Source organism: Hibiscus syriacus, unplaced genomic scaffold, assembly GCF_006381635.1.
Source record: "Hibiscus syriacus cultivar Baekdansim isolate YM2019G1 unplaced genomic scaffold, ASM638163v2 tig00002193_pilon, whole genome shotgun sequence".
NCBI lineage: Eukaryota > Viridiplantae > Streptophyta > Magnoliopsida > Malvales > Malvaceae > Hibiscus > Hibiscus syriacus.
Window position 1 is genome coordinate 2,000,369 of NW_024061914.1, and position 9,906 is coordinate 2,010,274.

At 33.4% G+C, this 9,906-nt stretch overlaps 1 pseudogene; it reads right to left on the reverse strand.

Annotated features, from left to right (window-relative positions):
* Positions 1-2,125: 2,125 nt before the first annotated feature.
* On the reverse strand, positions 2,126-4,782 carry LOC120137922 (annotated as a pseudogene).
* Positions 4,783-9,906: the final 5,124 nt, after the last annotated feature.

Sequence of the window (9,906 nt, forward strand, 5' to 3'; positions counted from 1 at the left end):
ATGCCATAACTAAAAATGCATGAAAGGATGCATTAAGGCATGGAAGGATGCTATAACTAAAAATGCATGAAAGGATGCATTAAGGCATGAGAGGATTTCATAGCTAAAAGTGCATGAAATGATGCATTAAGGCATGAAAAGATGCCATAACTAAAAATGCATGAAATGATGCATTAAGGCATGAAATTATACCATAACTAAAAATGCATTAAAGGATGTATTAAGGCATGAAAGGATGCCATAGCTAAAAATACACGAACGGATGCATTAAGGCATGAAAATTAACGAATAATTATGAAATAAGAATGAAAAGGAAGGTATGTTAGACATACTAAGGATGTTTATGATAAGAATTATGAAAGAAGTTTAGTTTCAATAATAGGGACTTATCTAATCCTTATGGATGATACGAATTAGTTCAAAAACTAAGAAATTCATAATAATTTTATGAATTTTCATATTAGTAAGGGATATGCAACTCACCTAAATTATAGCAAGGGTTAAGAAATGACGGTATTAACACTACCAATGTAAACTATAGAGTTTATAATGAGTTGAGAGAGTTCATTGATATTATGAATAATTATTACAGTAGAAACTATTTTAAAATACAAGGTTAATGGACTAACTGTGTATTTGACAGAAAGGTGTCAATCATGCCAGTTAGATGAATGACTAAGTGCCTTTGAGGCCTAACTGTTCATTTGACAGAAAGGTGTCAATCATGCCAGTTATATGAAAGGCTAAGTGCCTTTGAGGCCTGACTGTGCACTTGACAGGAAAGTGTCAATGATGCCATTTAGATGAAAGGTTAAATGCCTTTGAGTAAAAGACTAGATGTATAACAATGCATAACGTTGTATAAAAGGCATGAAAGGATGCCATAATTGAAATGCATATGTGTGCATTCTAGGTATGAAAGGATGCCATAATTGAAATGCATATGGGTGCATTATCGGTATGAAAAGATGCTATAAATGAAAAGTCTTAATGATGCATTATAAATATGAAAAGATACTATAAATGAAAAGGCTTAATGATGCATTATAAATATGAATGGATGATATCAATGAAAATAAAGAGATAAATGGAATAGAAAAATATAATGAAAGTTAGGTATGCTAGGCATACTAAAAATAATTAAGATATTTGTGAATTGAATACGGTTTAAATGAGGAGGATTATAGGATTCTTAAAGAATATATGATTTAGTACGAACTAAATAAATATGACATACCTATGTATATACAAAGGTTACTTTACAATATTATAACTCATTAAGTAAATACTTAACGTGTGTTGTTTCCACGCGTAGGAAAAAGCAGAGACAAATTAAATAAGGAGTGCAACAATAGTAGTAGATATCATCTGTTAAGGTTGACGCTCATCAGTAACGGTAGGATAATCATGTTTATTTTGAACAATTGCTGGCTTGTAATCAAATTTATAGAAAAATGCTCTGTAATATATATAAAGTGGACATTTTGGTAGTATATTTCAATGATTATTTTATCCACTACTAGAAAAAACCCCTATAATGACGCTCATTACGCGTCATCTATGGGTGCGGATGACACACATTTGCGGGTCGTTGAAGCCACCGACATAAATCTCAGATGACACACAATTGTGCATCATAAATCTATGACTCGCATTTATGACACTCATTTATTACGCAAATTTATGACGCTCATTGCGCGTCATTGAAGCCCCCATCATAAATGAAGACGACACACATTTGTGTGTCATAAATTTATGACACACATTTATGACTTACATTGCGTGTCATTGAAGCACACATCATTAGAAAAGATGACACACATTCATGTGTCGTGATTGTATGTCGTAAATTATATATATATATATATTGTAGATTGACAAATAATCAAACTAAATCACATTTAATGCCTCATAATACTAAATATATATATCTTTTTATATATAAGCAATCCATTTTCATACAATATATTAACATTAAGTTATCAAAAATATTGTAATCATATGTCGATACAAATTTTCAACAACACTCTGCATGAATCCATCAAATGTGCTTCTGCACTCATTTTCGATATATATATATAAACATGGAATAAATTCTATCCTGTATCCCCTCTTGTGCTATTGATCAAAATTTGTGCGGCAATATGCTTTTGACAAACGAGTATGCAAGTGCACCTGTGAACATGTAACTATCCACTCTGTTGAGTATTCCACCTGCTCGACAGTGCAAACACAATGTTAATATAGAGATGACAAAACGGAAGGAGATATGATCCATGAATAATTATTCCAGTCAAATAATGAGCAGCTTGTTTTCAATTGTTTAAAGTAAGCAAGGTTGCGTTCACCCTCAAAGTATCGAAAATTAATTGAACAAATAATCATGAGCAACTACAATTACCATGACCGAGGATTAGGGAGCCAGAGTCCTTGACACCAGCATCACGCTTGATCATTGATTCAGTAAGATCACCAAAAACAGATCCAAAGAAGTTGAGAATCCCAAAGGCTATTGCACTACACCAATGAAAAGAGTATGTAAAGTCTCAGGGTTAATGCAGTGAAGTTCATAATACTCAGTCTTTTTTTAGATAACAATGCAATCCAGTAATCCCAGTATTAGACTGCTGGAGTAAATAACAAGTGGCGCTTACACCGATCCTAGCCAGAGATTTGGTTTCAAAAGAATCAACAATCAGTCATCATTATTACTTATCATCCATGCACATGTGTGACTAGACATATAGAAAGGTTTGGAATTCAAATTATGACATGCACACTGACTATCAAATGTCTGTATGCATGAAAGTGTAGGAACACGGAAGGATGTAACCATCAGATTACATATGAACGAAAATAAATCAACTTGTAACCCAATGAGGATAACTTAAATTATCAATGGAATTTGTTCTGTCTTCAAACCTAATAGATTCATAAGCTATATCAACAATAAAAATTTAACTCTTGATCTCGAGACAAACGTCTCTTGTGGAAACTTATACCAGTGCTCTCAAGTTACTATAGATACCTTTACGTGCGAAAAAGAGATATATTTTTGGATCAAAATATCTTCTAGTACATTACTACTTCTGAGATAGATTGAAAACCTTAGCAAAGAGGCTGGCCAACTTAAAATCTTTGACAGTACTACAGAAGTTGCTATACAACCACCCAAGCCAACAATAACTCCTTCCCAGGTCTTCTTGGGACTTATATTAGTAAGTGGTGTCCTGCCAATGGCTTGCACCACAACAGGTACAAACACAATCACGGTCATGGATGATATGTCCACCAGTTAAAATATATAACTAGTGTAGCATTCAGGGCATCTTGAAGTCTTTATTTAAATAAGTGAAACAAGATCTTCTTAATCAAGACTTTACATACCTTTCCACCCAAAAAGGCATATGTATCTGCTGCTATTATGCTGCTGAATGAAATCAAGGTTATCACAAGGCCTACTATCCAATGATCTTGGCCACCAAGAAGATAAGGTCATCCAACTCCTATTCCTGCCGAAATCAAGCTCTTAGTAAAACAGTTTGGTGAATAGTCATAGACTCATAACCTATTCCCGTTTCCACAATGGCACAATCACACATGCAAATGAACCAAATGTGAAAATAAAGATGAATGAAGTTTCACATTGAAGGAAATAAAAGGAGCAACACATTTGAAGAGTATGTTACATAGAGAAAATAAAAGCAATTTTGAGATGCGTCATTAGAAACTCCTAAATCCTTAACCAAATCACCCAAGTTTTAGCAAAAGCAGTATATAAGTTATTACTGCTTTGGAAAAAGGGCCATTTTCAGCTCTATACTTACATCTTAACAAATATTATCGATCACTATTCATAGATAATTTTGTCCAACATTTAGATTTACAAACAGATAAGTGTGAGAACCCATATTCTTACTAGTATTCAAGGCATGAGCTACTAAACCACATCTGAGCTTAACCCAGAAACAAGAGAGATAGCTACAATAAAGTAACCCAAACATGGTTCTGCTAAACTGAGCAAAACGAGGGTTTCCTCTTTGCATGAGCAATGCCATAGCCCCAACAAATGCAACATATGTCACTGAAATATCAATATTCCCAAAGTACCTAGTAATACAGCACATCCTCTAAACAAATTACAGCACGAAATATTTTCCAAGAATATTTCACTAGCAAAGTAGGAGTTCCAAGTTTTAAAGGGCAAGGCGTAGCATTCTAAATAAAGATAAAGAAACTAAAACATTAGTGGAAACCATTGTAATACAAAAACATAAATCATAATCTTACAATGTGAGAATGGGCATGAGAGCACATATATATAACAGAGCAAACTCTTAAGACATATCGTGGCGGAGGTGTCATTCCAGCAGTAATTCCGCAGCTCCTAACTAGTTCGAAATACTCTCGTGCACTAAACCAAAAAAAAAATGAATATCAATTAATAAGAAGTTGCTGAAAAGATTTACCCCAGTCCAAGTGGATCAACACACTCCATGGCACGAGGAAATGATTGCAGAGTGTTAAGCACTCTCCCCGCTGGTGCAGTTGCTTTACGTTCAAATTTCTGTGCCACCAGAGCTGTTCTCGACTCTCTCATCTCGCGAACCCGACGAGAAAGCTATCAAAGAAGAACTCTTGCTTCACTAATCATATCTAATATCCATTTCGATTTTTAAAAATCCTTTGAAGGAAAAAAAGTACCTCAGCTTCATCTACAGGTTTCCATGTATCAGGCTCTTCTCTATCCCATATTCCATCGTCGTCTTTCATTTGCCTCATCCCCACTCGAAATGCTCAGCATCTCCACTTCTGAATCATCATCTTCATCCATTGACATCTTCATCCCCGTAAGCTTCTTCGGCACCGACGAAGCCAAACCCTTCTGATAATTGTATCCACCTGGCTGAAGCTCCCGTAGGCTTCTTCGTCCCCATAGGCTTCTTCTTTTTCATCCATTAACGTCTTCGTCCCCATAGGCTTCTTCGGTACTGCGAGACGACAGTGATGTATTCATTGGCAGGATCGTCGAGTATGGCAGTTGCAAGGAGGCGACGGGTGGCAAAGATTAGCGTGGCTGAAGCCCGGATAGTGCGTTTGGCGTTTGGGATTAAGCGGTCACCGAAAATGGTGCCGGGTCGAGGTCGAGTCACGTTGACGATGGGGTTGGCGTGGACGTACATATTGAAAAGAGACATGCTTCAAAAACTCAACTCAAATCCAGATTTTTAGCATTACGAAGAAAGAATCAAACTTCGATTCCAAAGGGAACAATTATATAAACATTCGTTTTGTAGAAGATAAGAAATAGAGATTAAACCATTATAAGACCCATTAAAACTACCACAAACATAAGCAAAACCCTTAAATCAGATCTCCATAAAAGAAAGGAGAATAGAATTTCAGTTAAACCCCATAAATGTTCAAAAAAGAAAATGAATAAACCTTGGAAGGAAGCAAGGTAGGAAAGATTACTGGGATTCAATCAATAAAATGAATGAGCAAGTGTAGGAGGGAAAAAGCGAAAAAGGGGGAAGCATATGCGTACGTGAAATGATTATTGAGGAAGCCAGGGGAAGAAGCGGCAAATGATGAAAATAATTGGGGGGAAATTTAAAATACGACTTTTACAGATGAGACACAATTAAAACTGTACTCTGTATTTTTGCAAAATTTTTAGATTATGACTATTAAATATGACACACATTATTGTAAGTCATAAATCGTTCAGGTTTAAAAAACATGACATTTTTTTATGACACACATTTTTTGCAAGTCATAAATTAGCGTGTGTCATCGTTCGTGTGTCATTAAAGGTATATTTTCTTGTAGTGATCATTATGCCAAAAATTTTTAATTTTAATTTCAAAACAAACTTTTAAGGATTTTCAAAAGACAAAACTGTTTCAAAAGTAAGGTGACATCCATATCTCATATATGGAAAGGTATACGGGAGATGGGTGTTAAATTTATTGGTATCAAAGCTACAGGTTTAGCCGATTCTTGGTCGAAACCGACTTTAATTGAATTGAGAAAAAGGATTACATGTCATTAAGATTGTTAAAGTTACTGATAGGGTGTCAATTAGAGTGTGATTGATGTCACTCCTTATTAACTTGAGTATTATTCTTATATATGTCATAATAGATGTCGGAAACTAAGCAAAAAGATAAGAAAGTATATTCTATTGAAAAGAAAGTCGAGATCAAAATCGACCCAAGAGAATTCGACATGATTTTAGTATCATGCCGTAAAAGGGTAGAAGCTGCTAGGGATTTTCCTCCATACTGTGGAAGGAATGCCCCAGTGTTTAATGACAATTATGCATTTGAGGAATCTATTAAAAAGTTTGAATGGTTTACAAGAGAAGTTAAATCGAATGAGGATCCAGAGGAGATTTCTGAATCTAGTGATGATTATGAGATTTCTTTAGGTAAGCTTAATTAATTAAGAAATATTTAAGTGAAACATTAAATTGTTCAAAGTGTTGTTAATTTGATTAAGGGGAAAGAAGTAAGCGATAAATACATTAATCGCTAAAAGCCTACAGAAAGATGAATTATTAGTTGATCAAGTGATTATGAGTTTGTTTAAGTGTAAATTTGATTACTAGTGTAATTTTTGCATTAATTGCTATGAGGTTATTACTACAAAGTTGTCAAGTCTTCTGATTTAATGATGTGGATAATTAGACTTTCATAGTCGATAGAGAAAATGTTTCAATTGCTCGAGAATATTTTAAATAGATCTGGAAAGTTACACAAATTTTCTCAAGAAGGAAATGAAAGATTTTAAAATAAAAGTATTCTATTTAACTGAATCTCGAGTGAGATGATAGTAGTAAACCCTAGTGGGTCATGGTACAAAGATGCGTGGAACATATAGTAAACAATTGATAAAGATTCCAGGGGCTATGTTCCCAGTGAACCTGATAAAATTATCATTTGATGAGTTAAAATCATATTGAATATAAGTTGTTTGTCTTCAAAGATGATTAATTTAGAAAGGTGCAGAGGATATGGAAATTATAGTTTTTAATGAGAAAGTAAAATCATCGCTCAAGGATCTAAACAATTCTCTCCGCACATCTGAATAAAATACAAACAAGAAATCCATGTTTTATTGGTCTATCTCACTCTCGTTTTCACCACCTCCAACTGCACAAGGTTGTCTCAGGAAAGGCGGACTAATATACGGCTAATATATGGCGTTATCGGAAACATAATAAGATACTTAACAAAGTCGGTTTAGCACTACCGGAATGTTGAGAAATAATAATGTTGTAGGTTGAAATCATGAAGAAATATTAAAAAATTTGGCAACTGGCAAACTTAGCTTGTCGGTACGTATCGATACCATTAAAATATGTATCGATACATAACAATATATCAGGTAAAAATATGAGAAAACAGGGTTTAATATGACAAAACCGATAAAGCGCTACCGGATATGTTGAATGTATTAATTTCATTCAAATAAGTATCGATACTTTTGAAATTTAAAAGAAAAGAAATAATAGCGCCTATAAAGTATCAATACTTTATAAACATGTATCGATAAATAACAATATAACAGGTAAAATTATGACAAAACCAGTAAAGCGCTACCGGATATGTTGAATGTATCAATTCCATTTAAATAAGTATCGATACTTTTGGAATTTAAAAGAAAAGCAATAATAGCGACTATAAAGTATCGATACTTTATAAACATGTATCAATACATAATAATATAACAGGTAAAAATATGACAAAACTGGTTTCATTATGACAAAACCTGTAAAGCGGTACCAGATATGTTGAATGTGTCGATACTTTAATAAGTATACGGAAGAAAGTATTGATACTTTTAAAAGAAATAGGTAAATAACCTATCAAAAGTATCGACACCTGACATAAAAGTATCAAGACTTGGGTAATTGTATCAATTAAATATAAATAACATATCCAGTTAAAATATAAAAGGCATAGCTAAATTTCCTCTGAAAATAGATAGAACACGACCGAGTTTTTGAAATCGAAGTGTAATTGTTGCTGCATTTCAGAAGGTGTTTTTAAAGAGAAGTTTGTTTGTTTGTTGTTGCAGTCCAATCTAAAAGTACGTTGTCGAAACCTTAGTTTTTTATTATTACAGTAATTGAAAATATGAGTTTTATGTTTTAGGGGTTTTCAAAGTAAAGAAGCATTTTGGAACTAATTATAGTTAGAAAGTGATATTATAGGTAGATGATAAATATCGATAATTTTATAAAATATTATAGGTAGAAAATGATATTGTAGGTTGTATAAATATACCGATACTTGGAGTATTGAGTGTTCCCATTAGTTTGAAGGAAATAGAAATTTTGTTTTTTGGGTTTAGTTTGGGGATTTCAAAGCCAATAAGGATTTGAGACCAATTATATAATATTATAGGTAGAAAATAAATATCGATACCTGTATATAATATTATAGGTAGAAATTGATATTGTAGGTTTTATAAATATACCGATACTTGTAGTAGTTGTCATTCAAATTCTTTGAAGGAAATTATTTTACTACAAGAGTAGTTATCGTCTTATCGATATTTGTATATTGATTAAAGTGTATGTAACCAGTATTTGATTTTGATTTATGTAAACTGATATATGAAGGAACAATGAAGTCAACGGATCTTGCAATTGTTGTTGGCGAAGATGACATTGAAATTGAGGCCGAGAGTCTAAAGCAACCAAACGGCGGATATATGTACTTCTAGTAAGTATCAATGTATTTTTGTTATTATTGTTCAAATGATAATTGGATTAAAGTATTTAATAACTTTAAATTGATTACAAATTTTAAATGTTGACAGTATGACCGAATGCCAAAGGTTAAAGGAAGCTGGTAATCACATCGGTTTGGTATGTAAAATGAAATTGATATTGAGTATTATTTATCGTTAATGTATTGATTAAGAAAATTTTATGCTTAATATTAGGTGAAAAATGATGTGTTGGAGAAATGGAAGTCGATGACTGATGCTGAGAAGGAACTTTACGTGACACGATCAAAGATGGATAGACAAGAATACAAAGCTTGGAGGAAAGCACATGAAAAGAAAGTATTCATTAAACTTGTAAATACTTTGATAAAAGATATATAAGAACAATTACATTATATATTTTTAAAAAATGTAGGAAATGTCGACAAGGTGCAACATAAAAAGAGTGAACTCATTAATTGAACACCTTAAGAAGAAGAATAAAGTTAATGTGCTGGAAGAAATAGGGTTTAGATCTTTGATCGAAGTAAGGGATCGACCAATTCAGAGGGAATTGTGTCAATCCTTGGTGGAGCAATTTGATGTTACAATGTATGGTTAAATATGGTGGTTATTCATTTCCTCTGGGGGTCCCATATGCTGTAGCCGTCTTGGGGGTAGAAAATAAAGGCAAAAATGTTGTTGAAGTCAGTAAGACTAAGAACTGGAAATCACTTGCCTCCAAATATGATTTGAAGCACAAGGTGACATATGCTGAAGTTGAAGAGGAAATCAAAAGCGGATCTTACGAGGGGGATGACCTGAAGGCCCGAGTTCTATTGTACCTTATCAGGATCTTTCTTTATCCAACGGGTGATACATCCCCCGAGCAAGGACAATATGAAGTTGATTTGCGATGTAGGCTTGAAAGGTGAATTCAATTGGGCTGAATATGTCCATTTGAGATTGATTGAATCAATAATCAGTTTTCAAAAGGGCTGCTAGATATACCTCAAAGGGTGTATAGCAATCTTAGAGGTAAATGAGTTGAAGGACTTTTTTGTTTTTCATATAAAATGATAGTATAATTATTACATAAAATGATAAATTTAATTATAAATGTAGGTTGTACTGTTCGATTTTTTGGTCGGACTGTAATAGTGTGTCTGCATATGAAAGAACCGA